This window comes from Salvelinus alpinus, chromosome 24, assembly GCF_045679555.1.
Source record: "Salvelinus alpinus chromosome 24, SLU_Salpinus.1, whole genome shotgun sequence".
In the NCBI taxonomy this organism is placed as follows: Eukaryota; Metazoa; Chordata; class Actinopteri; order Salmoniformes; family Salmonidae; genus Salvelinus; species Salvelinus alpinus.
In genome coordinates this window covers 8,325,644-8,340,980 of record NC_092109.1, presented here as the reverse complement: position 1 = coordinate 8,340,980, position 15,337 = coordinate 8,325,644, and the positions used below count along the sequence as shown (strand labels likewise).

Below are 15,337 nucleotides of genomic sequence, written 5' to 3'. Positions count from 1 at the left end.
GGTCTCGCTGGGTGAAGCCAGAAAGCAAAGTAGCAAATTGGAAGAACAAAGTTGAATGACAATGAGAGAAAGATAAGAAAAATTATGACAAAGAAGAAAAAAAGACATTGGGGTTACAGAGAAGTAATTAAGTTTGGAAAACACTGCTCTCTTCTGTCACTGTCTCCATCTGGTGGCCCTCTAAGTCAAACCCCAGAGAGATAGGAGAGAGAGACCCAACCAAATCAATTAGACCCAAACAAACCATGAGAAAAAATATAATTACTTGACACATTGGAAAGAATTTACCAAAAAACTGAGCAAACTAGAATGATATTTGGCCCTAAACAGAGAGTACACAGTGGCAGAATACCTGACCACTGCGACGGACCCGAACTTAAAGAAAGCTTTGACTATGTACAGACTCAGTGAGCATAGCCTTGCTATTGAGAAAGGCTGCCAGGCTTTCAAAAGAAGACTTTGTGCACACTGCCCACAAAATAAAATGGAAACTGAGCTGCACTTCCTAACCTGACAAATATATGACCATATTAGAGACATACATTTCCCCCAGATTACACAGACCCACAAAGAATTTGAAAGCATATCCAATTTGTATGAACTCCCATATCTATTGGGTGAAATACCACAGTGTGCAATCACAGCAGCAACATTTGTGACCTGTTGCCATAAGAAATGTGCAACCAGTGAAGAACAAACACAATTGTAAATACTTCCAATATTTATGTTTATTAATTTTCCCTTTTGTACTTTAAATATTTGCACATCATTACAACACCGTATATAGACATAATATGACATTTGAAATGTCTTATTGTCTTAACACCATTGTAAATACAACATATACATACATGTATACATACGTACACACATACGTACACATTCATATATCGATACAGTTGAAGTCAGAAGTTTACATATACTTAGGTTGGAGTCATTAAAACTTGTTTATCAACCACTCCACAAATTTTGTATTAACTAACTATAGTTTTCGCAAGTCGGTTAGGACATCTACTTTGTGTATGACACAAGTAATGTTTCCAACAATTGTTTACAGACAGATTATTTCACTTATAATTCACTGTATCACAATTCCAGTGGGTCAAAAATTAACATACACTAAGTTGACTGTGCCTTTAAACAGCTTGGAAAATTCCAGAAAATGATGTCATGGCTTTAAAAGCTTCTGATAGGATAATTCAAATCAAATCAAAGTGTATTTGTCACATGCGCCGAATACAACAGGTGTAGACCTTACAGTGAAATGCTTACTTACAGGCTCTAATTGACATAATTTGAGTCAATTGGAGGTGTACCTGTGGATGTATTTCAAGGACTACCTTCAAACTCAGTGCCTCTTTGCTTGACATCATGGGAAAATCTAAATAACCCAGCCATGACCTCAGAAATAAAAATGTAGACCTCAACAAGTAAGGTTCATCCTTGGGAGCAATTTCCAAACGTCTGAAGGTACCATGTTCATCTGTACAAACAAATGTACGCAAGTATAAACACCATGGGACCACACAGCCATCATATCGCTCAGAAAGGAGATGCGTTCTGTCTCCTAGAGATGAACGTACTTTGGTGTGAAATGTGCAAATCAATCCCAGAACAACAGTAAAGGACCTTGTGAAGATGCTGGAGGAAACCGGTACAAAAGTATCTATACCCTCAATAAAACGAGTCCTTTATCGACATAACCTGAAAGGCTGCTCAGCAAGGAAGAAGCCAGTGCTCCAAAACCATCATAAAAAAGCCAGACTACGGTGTGCAACTGCATATGAGTACAAAGATCACACTTTTTGTAGAAATGTCCTCTGGTCTGATGAAACAAAAATAGAACTGTTTGGACATAATGACCATCGTTATGTTTGGAGGAAAAAGGGGGAGGCTTGCAAGCCGAAGAACACCATCCCAACCGTGAAGCACGGGGGTGGCAACATCATGTTTTGGGGTGCTTTGCTGCAGGAGGGACTGGTGCACCTTACAAAATAGATGGCATCATGAGGTAGGAAAATTATGTGGATATATTGAAGCAACATCTCAAGACATCAGTCAGGAAGTTAAAGCTTGGTCGCAAATGGGTCTTCCAAATGGACAATGACCTCAAACGTACTTCCAAAGATGTGGCAAAATGGCTTAAGGACAACAAAGTCAAGGTATTGGAGTAGTCATCAGAAAGCCCTGACCTCAATCCCATAGAAAATTTGTGGATAGAACTGAAAAAGTGTGTGCGGGCAAGGAGGTCTACAAACCTGACTCAGTTACACCAGCTCTGTCAGGAGGAATGGGACAAAATTCACCCAATTTATTGTGGGAAGCTTGTGGAAGGCTACCCGAAACATTTGACCCAAGTTAAACAATTTAAAGGCAATTCTAAGAAATACTAATTGAGTGTATGTAAACTTCTGACCCATTGGGAATGTGATAAAATAAATAAAAGTTGCAATAAATCATTCTCTCTACTATTATTCTGACATTTCACATTCTTAAAATAAAGTGGTGATTCTAACTGACCTAAAACAGGTTTTTTTACTAGGATTAAATGTCAGGAATTGTGAAAAACTGAGTTTAAATGTATTTGGCTAAGGTATATGTAAACTTCTGACTTCAACTGTATATACACATACATAAATACACACACGTATATATATATATATATATATATTTACACCTACAGTATGTATATATACAGTGGGGAGAACAAGTATTTGATAACCTGCAAAATCGGCAGTGTTTCCTACTTACAAAGCATGTAGAGGTCTGTAATTTTTATCATAGGTACACTTCAACTATGAGAGACGGAATCTAAAAAAATCCAGAAAATCACATTGTATGATTTTTAAGTAATTAATTTGCATTTTATTGCATGACATAAGTATTTGATACATCAGAAAAGCAGAACTTAATATTTGGTACAGAAACCTTTGTTTGCAATTACAGAGATCATACGTTTCCTGTAGTTCTTGACTAGGTTTGCACACACTGCAGCAGGGATTTTGGCCCACTCCTCCCTACAGATCTTCTCCAGATCCTTCAGGTTTCGGGGCTGTCGCTGGGCAATACGGACTTTCAGCTCCCTCCAAAGATTTTCTATTGGGTTCAGGTCTGGAGACTGGCTAGGCCACTCCAGGACCTTGAGATGCTTCTTACGGAGCCACTCCTTAGTTGCCATGGCTGTGTGCTTCGTGTCGTTGTCATGCTGGAAGACCCAGCCACGACCCATATTCAATGCTCTTACTGAGGGAAGGAGGTTGTTGGCCAAGATCTCGCGATACATGGCCCCATCCATCCTCCCCTCAATACGGTGCAGTCGTCCTGTCCCCTTTGCAGAAAAGCATCCCCAAAGAATGATGTTTCCACCTCCATGCTTCACGGTTGGGATGGTGTTCTTGGGGTTGTACTCATACTTCTTCTTCCTCCAAACACGGCGAGTGGAGTTAGACCAAAAAGCTCAATTTTTGTCTCATCAGACCACATGACCTTCTCCCATTCCTCCTCTGGATCATCCAGATGGTCATTGGCAAACTTCAGACGGGCCTGGTCATGCACTGGCTTAAGCAGGGGGACCTTGCGTGCGCTGCAGGATTTTAATCCATGACGGCGTAGTGTGTTACTAATGGTTTTCTTTGAGACTGTGGTCCCAGCTCTCTTCAGGTCATTGACCAGGTCCTGCCGTGTAGTTCTGGGCTGATCCCTCACCTTCCTCATGATCATTGATGCCCCACGAGGTGAAATCTTGCATGGAGCCCCAGACCGAGGGTGATTGACCGTCATCTTGAACTTCTTCCATTTTCTAATAATTGCGCCAACAGTTGTTTCCTTCTCACCAAGCTGCTTGCCTATTGTCCTGTAGCCCATCCCAGCCTTGTGCAGGTCTACAATTTTATCCCTGATGTCCTTACACAGCTCTCTGGTCTTGGCCATTGTGGAGAGGTTGGAATCTGTTTGATTGAGTGTGTGGACAAGTGTCTTTTATACAGGTAACGAGTTCAAACAGGTGCAGTTAATACAGGTAATGAGTGGAGAACAGGAGGGCTTCTTAAAGAAAAACTAACAGGTCTGTGAGAGCCGGAATTCTTACTGGTTGGTAGGTGATCAAATACTTATGTCATGCAATAAAATGCAAATTAATTATTTAAAAATCATACAATGTGATTTTCTGGATTTTTGTTTTAGATTCCGTCTCTCATAGTTGAAGTGTACCTATGATAAAAATGACAGACCTCTACATGCTTTGTAAGTAGGAAAACCTGCAAAATCGGCAGTGTATCAAATACTTGTTCTCCCCACTGTATATACATACACATACTGTATATATACATACATATACACACATATATATATATACATTCACACATACATATACAGTGGGGAGAACAAGTATTTGATACACTGTCAATTTTGTAGGTTTTCCTACTTACAAAGCATGTAGAGGTCTGTAATTTTTATCATAGGTACACTTCAACTGTGAGAGATGGAATCTAAAACAAAAATCCAGAAAATCACATTGTATGATTTTTAAGTAATTAATTTGCATTTTATTGCATGACATAAGTATTTGATCACCTACCAACCAGTAAGAATTCCGGCTCTCACAGACCTGTTAGTTTTTCTTTGAGAAGCCCTCCTGTTCTCCACTCATTACCTGTATTAACTCCACCTGTTTGAACTCGTTACCTGTATAAAAGACACCTGTCCACACACTCAATCAAACAGACTCCAACCTCTCCACAATGGCCAAGACCATAGAGCTGTGTAAGGACATCAGGGATAAAATTGTAGACCTGCACAAGGCTGGGATGGGCTACAGGACAATAGAAAAACAGCTTGGTGAGAAGGCAACAACTGTTGGCGCAATTATTAGAAAATGGAAGAAGTTCAAGATGACGGTCAATCACCCTCGGTCTGGGGCTCCATGCAAGATCTCACCTCGTGTGGCATCAATGATCATGAAGAAGGTGAGGGATCAGCCCAGAACTACACGGCAGGACCTGGTCAATGACCTGAAGAGAGCTGGGACCACAGTCTCAAAGAAAACCATTAGTAACACACTACGCCGTCATGGATTAAAATCCTGCAGTGCACGCAAGGTCCCCCTGCTCAAGCCAGTGCATGTCCAGGCCCGTCTGAAGTTTGCCAATGACCATCTGGATGATCCAGAGGAGGAATGGGAGAAGGTCATGTGGTCTGATGAGACAAAAATAGAGCTTTTTGGTCTAAACTCCACTCGCCGTGTTTGGAGGAAGAAGAAGGATGAGTACAACCCCAAGAACACCATCCCAACCGTGAAGCATGGAGGTGGAAACATCATTCTTTGGGGATGCTTTTCTGCAAAGGGGACAGGACGACTGCACTGTATTGAGGGGAGGATGGATGGGGCCATGTATCGCGAGATCTTGGCCAACAACCTCCTTCCCTCAGTAAGAGCATTGAAGATGGGTCGTGGCTGGGTCTTCCAGCATGACAACGACCCGAAACACACAGCCAGGGCAACTAAGGAGTGGCTCCGTAAGAAGCATTTCAAGGTCCTGGAGTGGCCTAGACAGTCTCCAGACCTGAACCCAATAGAAAATCTTTGGAGGGAGCTGAAAGTCCGTATTGCCCAGCGACAGCCCCGAAACCTGAAGGATCTGGAGAAGGTCTGTATGGAGGAGTGGGCCAAAATCCCTGCTGCAGTGTGTGCAAACCTGGTCAAGAACTACAGGAAACGTATGAACGCTGTAATTGCAAACAAAGGTTTCTGTACCAAATATTAAGTTCTGCTTTTCTGATGTATCAAATACTTATGTCATGCAATAAAATGCAAATTAAATACTTAAAAATTATACAATGTGATTTTCTGGATTTTTGTTTTAGATTCTGTCTCTCACAGTTGAAGTGTACCTATGATAAAAAATTACAGACCTCTACATGCTTTGTAAGTAGGAAAACCTGCAAAATCGGCGGTGTATCAAATACTTGTTCTCCCCACTGTATATACATATATATGTACATGTACTTGAACTATTTGCACATCATTACAACACCTTTTATAGACATAATTTGACATTTGAAATGTATTTAGTATTTATCCTTTTGGAACTTTTGTCAGTGTCATTTTTCTGTTAATTTTGTATTGTTTATTTCACTTTTGTTTATAATCTATTTCACTTGCTTTGACAATGTAAACATATGCTTTCCATGCCAATGAAGCCCCTAAATTGAATTCAATTGAGAGAGGGGGGAGAGGGATAGGGGGGAGAGAGACACAAAGAGAGAGACAGAGCGAGAGAGAGAGAGAGAGAGAGAGAGAGAGAGAGAGAGATTATCCTGGAATAGCCAAGGCTTGAGGTTATCTGCCTTTGGCCTAAAGAGCAGGAACCTGGACTTCATCAAATAAATCCGAAACACAGACATTGTCATCCTACAAGAAACATGGTATAGAGGAGATGGACCCACTGGGTACCCTCTAGGTTACAGAGAGCTGGTAGTCCAATCCACCAAACTACCAGGTGTGAAACAGAGAAGGGACTCAGGGGGTATGCTAATTTGATATAGAGCATACCTAACACACTCTATTGAATTTATCTAAACGGGAACATTTAACATTTGGCTAGAAATTCAAAAGGAATTTATCTCAGAGAAAAATGCCCTCGTGTGCTATCTATATCCCCCACTAGAATCCCTATACTTTAATGAAGACAGCTTCTCCATCCTGGAGGGGGAAATCAATCCTTTCCAGGCCCAGGGACATGTACAAGTCTGTGGCGACATAAATCCCAGAATTGGACAAGAACCTGACACCCTAAGTGCACAGCGGCACAAACACCTACCTGGAGGTGACAGCATTCCCTCTCCCATATGCCCCCCATAGGCACAACTATGACAACATAACCAACAAAAACAGGTCACAACTCCTGCAGCTCTGTCACACGCTGGGTATGTACAGTCGTGGCCAAAAGTTTTGAGAATGACACAAATATTAATTTTCACAAAGTCTGCTGCCTCAGTTTGTATGATGGAAATCTGCATATACTTCAGAATGTTATGAAGAGTGATCAGATGAATTGCAATTAATTGCAAAGCCCCTCTTTGCCATGCAAATGAACTGAATCCCCCAAAAACATTTCCACATCATTTCAGGCCAGCCACAAAAGGACCAGCTGACATCATGTCAGTGATTCTCTCGTTAACACAGGTGTGAGTGTTGACGAGGACACGGCTGGAGATCACTCTGTCATGCTGATTGAGTTCGAAAAACAGACTGGAAGCTTCAAAAGGAGGGTGGTGCTTTGATTCATTGTTCTTCCTCTGTCAACCGTGGTTACCTGCAAGGATACACGTGCCGTCATCATTGCTTTGCACAAAAAGAGCTTCACAGGCAAGGATATTGCTTGCTGCCAGTAAGATTGTACCTAAATCAACCATTTATCGGATCATCAAGAACTTCAAGGAGAGCGGTTCAATTGTTGCTAGAAAGTCCAGCAAGCACCAGGACCATCTCCTAAAGTTGATTCAACTGCGGGATCGGGGCACCTCCAGTACAGAGCTTGCTCAGGAATGGCAGCAGGCAGGTGTGAGTGCATCTGCACGCACAGTGAGGTGAAGACTTTTGGAGGATGGCCTGGTGTCAAGAAGGGCAGCAAAGAAGCCACTTATCTCCAGGATAAACATCAGGGACAGACTGATATTCTGCAAAAGGTACAGGGACTGGACTGCTGAGGACTGGGGTAAAGTCATTTTCTCTGATGAATCCCCTTTCCGATTGTTTGGGGCATCCGGAAAAAAGCTTGTCTGGAGAAGACAAGGTGAGCCCTACCATCAGTCCTGTGTCATGCCAACAGTAAAGCATCCTGAGACCATTCATGTGTGGGGTTGCTTCTCAGCCAAGGGAGTGGGCTCACTCACAATTTTGCCTAAGAACACAGCCATGAATAAAGATTGGAACCAACACATCCTCCGAGAGCAACTTCTCCCAACCATCCAGGAACAGTTTGGCGACGAACAATGCCTTTTCCAGCATGATGGAGCACCTTGCCATAAGGCAAAAGTAATAACTAAGTGGCTCAGGGAACAAAACATCGATATTTTGGGTCCATGGCCAGGAAACTCCCCAGACCTTAATCCCATTGAGAACTTGTGGTCAATCCTCAAGAGGTGGGTGGACAAACAAATACCCACAAATTCTGACAAACTCCAAGCTTTGATTATGCAAGAATGGGCAGCCATCAGTCAGGATGTGGCCCAGAAGTTAATTGACAGCATGCCAGGGCGGATTGCAGAGGTCTTGAAAAAGAAAGGTAAACACTGCAAATATTGACTCTTTGCATCAACTTCATGTAATTGTCAATAAAAGCCTTTGACACTTACGAAATGCTTGTAATTATACTTCAGTATTTCATAGTAACATCTGACAAAAATATCTAAAGACACTGAAGCAGCAAACTTTGTGAAAATGAATATTTGTGTCATTCTCAAAACTTTTGGCCACGACTGTACATTGTCAATGGTAGGCTTTGAGGGGACTCCTATGGTAGGTACACCTATAGCGCATCTCTTGGCAGTGGTACTGTAGACTCCATTTTGACTCCATTTTGAAAACAAACCCAATTTTGATGAACTCCCATATCTACTGGGTGAAATACCACAGTGTGCCATCACAGCAGCAGGATTTGTGACCTCTTGCCAGAACAGAACGTCCCAGTTAAATGAGATTTTTGCTGCAGTTTGCACAAATAATAAACAATAAACAGACTTCCAATTAACCTTACAGAAAATACTTCCTTTCAGTGTTGTAAGTGATGTTTTAGGCCCACGTCTGTCTTGCCTTACACAACCGTGATAAATACCACCAGAATCAGATTAATGAAAAGAATGAGCTTATTTGCAGCTAAACTTTATGATCATCGTGGACAGCTAAAAATGTGGTTGAGTGAGGAGAAAATTATTGTGCAGCCCATCGGGTATCTCACTACACCGCCATATGCCATGTTTTGACATATGCAGACAGGCAGATTAAAAGTAAGTTTCCATTGTAATACGTCTAAAAGACAACTTTCTAGCTCCGCCCACAACTTCCAGACTTTATAGCATTCGAGAAAGCTTGAGTTATTGAGTTATTATTTGTTTCACACTTAAAGCATGAGTCTGCCGTTTTGCTGAAAAAAATGTATACTAAAAACTTGGAAGTCAATCAATCCGCCAACATTGACACAATGGAAAAATCGTAAGATGTATTATTAAATTACTGCAATAGCATGGGAGACCGAGAAAAACAAATTGGTACAATTTAAGGGCAAGTGTTAACTGACTTGCCTAGTTAAATAAAGGTTAAATAAAATATAAATTACATCTCATCTGCCCAGACCCTGTATGCTCACACACCCATCCCCTAATGCCTACATTATTGTTTAACCTCTACAGGATTGGTGCCCCCCCCCCACCCCCCCGCGGGACGGTTGAGCTAACGTAGGCTAATGTGATTAGCATGAGGAGGACATAGACATATCTGGTATGGGCAGAAAGCTTACATTCTTGTTAATCTAACTACACTGTCCAATTTACAGTAGCTATTAGAGTGAAAGAATATCATGAAATTGTTTGAGGAGAGTGCACAATTATGAACTTGAAAATGTATGAATAAACCAATTAGGCACATTTGGGCAGTCTTGATACAACATTTTGAACATATTTGCAATGGTTCATTGGATCAGTCTAAAACTTTGCACATACATGGCTGGCATCTAGTGGCTAAAGTCTAAATTGCGCCTGGGCTGGAATAATACATTATGGCCTTTCTCTTGCATTTCAAAGATGATGGTACAAAACAAGTTTTTTTCTTTGTATTATCTTTTACCAGATCTAATGTTTTATCTCCTCGTGCATTCATTTCACATTTCCACAAACGTCAAAGTGTTTCCTTTCAAATGGTATCAAGAAAATGCATATTCTTGCTTTAGGTCCTGAGCTATAGGCAGTTGGATTTGGGTATGTCATTTTAGGCGAAAATTGGGGGGAAAAAGAGGTGGATCCTTAAGAGGTTTTTAAGAACAAATTCTTATTTACTATGACGGCGTGTCTGTAAGTTGTTGTATAAGTTTGTTTTTGGAATGTAAAAAAAATATATAAAAAGGAAAAATAAAATATTCAAAAAAAATATATAGTATATGTGGTATGGGAGTTTACAGAATGTGTCCACACACACACACACACACACACACACACACACAGATGTTATGAACAATGAACACGTCAGAAATGCTTAAATGACTCCTACTCATAAGGACACATCCTGATTTTTTTATAGCAATTAGGTTAAGTGCTTCACTCAAGGGCACATCAACAGATACCATCCCTAATCATCTCAGAGATTCAAACAAGCAACCTTTTGGTTACTGGCCCAGTGCTCTTAACCATTAGGCTAACTGCCACCCCACGGCTGGCTCCCTCGTGAACCACAAAAATATCCAGACGCTCTGTTTAATCCTTAGTCGTGTCCATATCATGGGAGTACTAAGAGATATAAACATTAGCATACCCCCATATGTGAAGCTTACTCATAAAACTACATCCTGTCGTTGTCTGACACTGCAGATTTTAGAGAGAGAGAGATAAATAAGACATTGGGGGAGCTTGGGAGCATCTGAATCATCATTGATCTAAGACAAAAGTGTCTCCTCTCCCTTACTTCTGTTCTTTACCTTTCGCGTCTGGAGATGTGGGGCTATAATTAACAGCAATAATGGTGGACGGATGACAGATTTTTTTATTGAACCCTTATTTTACCAGGTAAGATCGCCTGTTATTGGCAATTGATCATTGGTCAGAATTGATCACATGTCATGAAGTGACTGCAGTGTGATGTCATCATTATAGATTTGGTGCCGAAGCTGGACGCATCGACCAGTCAGATTATTCGGTTTGCCAGCACTGCATTGATTTGTCTCTGTGATACAGCACCGAGCTGTTCTCAAACTTCTGACAAAGTGAGGGAAAAAAAGTTCTGTCTCCCAAACACTTTGCTCTCCTCTAACCCTGCTGTAGAGACAAGGAGCAAAAAAAAGCGCGAGGGAGCGTACAGAGAGAAGTTATCGGTTTGGTTTCCCTTCATTCCCTTCCTAACCTGAATGAGAATAAACTCTCTCCTGTAATCGTTCACTGCCCTCCCCCCCCAAAACGCGTGTTTTCCCCATTCACGATGGTACCGGGAGCGGCGGGCAGGCGGGAGCATGTGAAGAATGAGCGTATGCTTCCACCGACAGCCCCTGGGCACTGGGTCGCTCGGCAGCGTCCAAACCCCATTAGCAGGAGCGGAGCTATGTCAAGCAGGGCCGAAGTCGATAAGCAGGCCCCATAACAGTAGCCTATCAGCTCCACTCTGCTCTGCACCGTGTTGCTTTGTAACAGACGGCACACAAACACACAGCCTCCTCAAGGGCTCCCTGAGGAAACTAAGGAAGGAGAGAGAGTGAGCGAGAGAGTGAGAGAGAGGGGGGGGAGGATGGAAAGAAAGGAGGTAGCAGAATAAATGGTGGAGAAAAGGAAAGGCAAGGTGTGAATGTAGGGCCAGAGGCATATGAGGAGAGAGATATAATACAGTAGCAAGACAGTGAGAATAAAGGAGACTGCTATTGATTAACCATATTATCTTTACAAAGGATGTTGTTCACATACACTACATATACAAAAGTATGTGGACACCCCTTCAAATCAGTGGATTCGGCTATTTCAGCCACACGCTTTGCTGACAGGTGTATAACATTGTGCACACAGCCATGCAATCTCCAAAGACAAACCTTGGCAGTAAAACGGCCTTAATGAAGAGCTCAGTGACTTTCAACGTTGCACTGTCATAAGATCCCACCTTTCCAACAAGTCAGTCAATTTCTGCCTTGCTAGAGCTTCTCTGGTCAACTGTAAGTGCTGTTATTGTGAAGTGGAAATGTCTAGGAGCAACAACGTCTCAGCTGCAAAGTGATAGGCCACACAAGCTCACAGAATGGGACCGCTGAGTGCTGAACTGGGTAGCGCGTAAAAATCGCCTGTCCTCGGTTGCAACACTCATTACCGCGTTCCAAATTGCCTCTGAAAGCAATGCAAGCACAAGAACTGTTCATCGGGAGCTTCATGAAATTGGTTTCCATGGCCGAGCACCCGCACACAAGCCTAAGATCACCGTGCGCAATGCCAAGCACCGGCTGGAAGGGTGTAAAACTCGCCACCAATGGACTCTGGAGCAGTGAAAATGCATTCTCTGGAGTGATGACTCTCGCTTCACCATCTGGCAGTCCGACTTACAAATCCTGGTTTGGCGGATGCCAGGAGAACGCTACCTGCCCCAATGAAATATTAAGATTACAGCGTACAATGACATTCTAGACAATTCTCTATTTCCAACTTTGTGGCAACAGTTTGTGGAAGGCCCTTTCATGACAATGCCACGAGCACAAAGTGAGGTCCATATAGAAATGTTTTGTCAAGATCAGTGTGGAAGAACTTGACTGGCCTGCACAGAGCCTTGATCTCATTCCAATCGAACACCTTTGGGATTGACTGCAAGCCAGGCGTAATCGTCCAACATCAGAGCCCGACCTCACTAATGATCTTGTGGCTGAATGGAAGCTTGTCCCCGCTGCAATGTGCCAACATCTAGTGGAAAGCCTTCCCAAAAGAGTGGAGGCTGGAGGCTGCAGGAAAAGGGAGGACCAACTCCATATTAATGGCCATGATTTTGGAATGAGATGTTTGATGAGCGGGTGTCCACATACTTTTGGTCATGTAGTGTCTTACAAATGGCTGTTTTCCAGTATTGTTTTGGTCTAATTCTCAGCTCCATTCCCTGTTATGTTGACCTGGTTCTGAACATCTGATCCAGCTCCAGGCATTAGTACCCATCCATAGTGCTACCATATGTTTGACCCAGGTCTGATCCAGGTCTGGCCTATTGACCCACAGAAGTCACCAAAATCCAGGAGTCCCACTGTTTCTGGATTAAAGGGGTCCTGGAACACATGTGTTCTACATTCCCACCAGATGTTCCAAACAGGGTCCTTGACCCTTTGACTCTCCAACTTCAAGTGGTTGACTGCTCGCTAACTCACAGTTGGTGTCCCAGAATCTTATAACCATACACAATGAGACTTTATAGACAGCCTGATAGAATAATAGTCTTCTTCTCTGAGGCAGTCCTTTTAAAGATTAAGAGGGTATACGTGTTTACTGCAGTAGTACTTTATAAACACAGTGATGAGCACACAAATATAGTAGTTGGGGGGAGGAAGACTAACTCGAGAGGACAAGTTTAGGATACATTTTCTATTAAGTACTCCAAATAATGTACAGTTTTGTTTCAAGTTGAATTAGTCTTCTGTACAGGATACACATGGTGTACACCGTCCAACAAAATGCTTACTTGCAGGTTCCTTCTCGACAATGCAACAATAAGAAATGATAAAAGATAAGAATACGACCATTAAGTAAATGGCTCAGTAGAATAGAATAAACATTTTAGCATAAGTATAATACAGGAAGGCACTATTTAGTACAATATTTACAGATGTATCAGGGAAGAGGGGATTTGGGGGCAAATGTTTTAATTGTGCTGTATTAGCAATAGTAAATAAAAGTCTGGTAGAGGCAGAGGTCTCATGCCCATAGGGGTACAGGGTCACGTGCTCCCTTAGATTTGTCATGTTTAAACATATACATACTGTACATACAGCGTGTGTGTGGGGGGGGGGGGGGGGTTCTTCATTTTTTTCTCTGTAATAGTAGTAGCCACTTAGCAATGTTATGAAGTTGGCTTTAGCTAGCCCAGACAGGTTCCCGATCTCCCAGCCTCATAACTAGCTACCAGGAAGCCATTTCAGGCTATCAATCAAGTTAGAGTAGCTAGCTTCGGTAGACTTTAGAAAAGCAAGCAAATAACTAATGTAATGTACTCAATAAGACATTCCTTTCAATCTTTTACCCAGATTTTAGCAGCGATTCAGAGAAGCACATTTTGTTTATTTTAAAAACAAGAACCACCAGTCAGGAGGATACAGACAAGGGAGTTATGGTTAAGCATAATGACTATGGCTCTAGATTGTTGGAAAAGGCTGTTTCAGGTGTTTGAAAAATGCTAAAATCTCCAACCATCCTCACGTACGTTGTGCCCCTCAGATCTTTGGGGTGCACGACAGCCCTGGGAAGAAGCAGTTGTGATGGGTTTGTAGCATGAATGTATGTGTGTGTTTTAATTGAAATGTACTATTATTTGTTAACAATATAGTAGGCTTAGTCTTTTTACTACATTTCTATCTTGCAATAGAGAAAAATCTAACTACTTCTACTTGTTTCTTCATTCCATCAAGAGCTGTTACACTCAAGTATTTACTATGTATTAGGCTAACTACATGAAAAAGTAGCAATATCATACAGGCATAATCAACGAGATTCAGCCGCGGGCCGATTTTTTTCTTGAGCTGATGTTCAGGTGGGCCAGAACATCATAACAGAAAATGTGTGGACTGCAAATTGACCGAAAGAACCTTGCTCGTATACGATCACATACACGGAGTGTACAAAACGTTAGGAACACCTGCTCTTTCCATGACAGACTGACCAGGTGAAAGCTATGACCCCTTATTGATGTCACCTGTTAAATCCACTTCAAATCAGTGTAGATGAAGGGGAGGAGACAGGATAAAGACAGAATTTTAAGACTTGAGACATGGATTGTGTTTGTGTGCCATTCAGACGGTTTGGGTAAGACAAAATATTTAAGTGCCTTTGAACGGGGCATGGTAGTAGGTAGACAGGTGCACCGGTTTGAGTGTCAAGAACTGCAATACTGCTGGGTTTTTTGCGCTCAAAAGTTTCTCGTGTATATCAAGAGTGGTCCACCACCCAAAGGACATTCAGCCAACTTAACATCTGTGGGAAGCATTGGAGTCAACATGGTCCAGCATCCCTGTGGAACACCATGCCCCGACAAATATTAGGAAGGTTTTCATCTTTCTATGATGCGTAGGAATACTTGGAACAGAATTCCAAAATTTAAAATCACTCATAGCTGATTTTCTGGTGTTCTGCAGTCTGTCAAACATTTAAAAAAAAATATATGATACATTTTTGCACACTTGGCAAAAAAAATAAACACCCATGGGCCAAAACCCTCAAATTCTTTAAATCAAATCAAAGATGAGAGAATAGTCAAAATAAATTATAAAATAGCAGTGCAGATTGCACTTAGCAAAAGGTTGCTGAGATATATTATAGGTAATGAATGTTTAGGGGAATGTGCCAGACTTTGAGGCGCAGCAGAAAGATCAGTGTACCTGAAACCCAGAAGTTATAAGGGCACAAGGCG

The 15,337-nt window shown here is 41.9% G+C and overlaps 1 protein-coding gene across 1 annotated transcript in view; it reads left to right on the top strand.

Moving 5' to 3' along the window:
* The window catches only part of LOC139552077 (laminin subunit gamma-3-like), a 236,339-nt gene that overhangs the window by 61,965 nt on the left and 159,037 nt on the right, over positions 1-15,337 (top strand). The gene's annotated exons all lie outside the window — the stretch shown is intronic.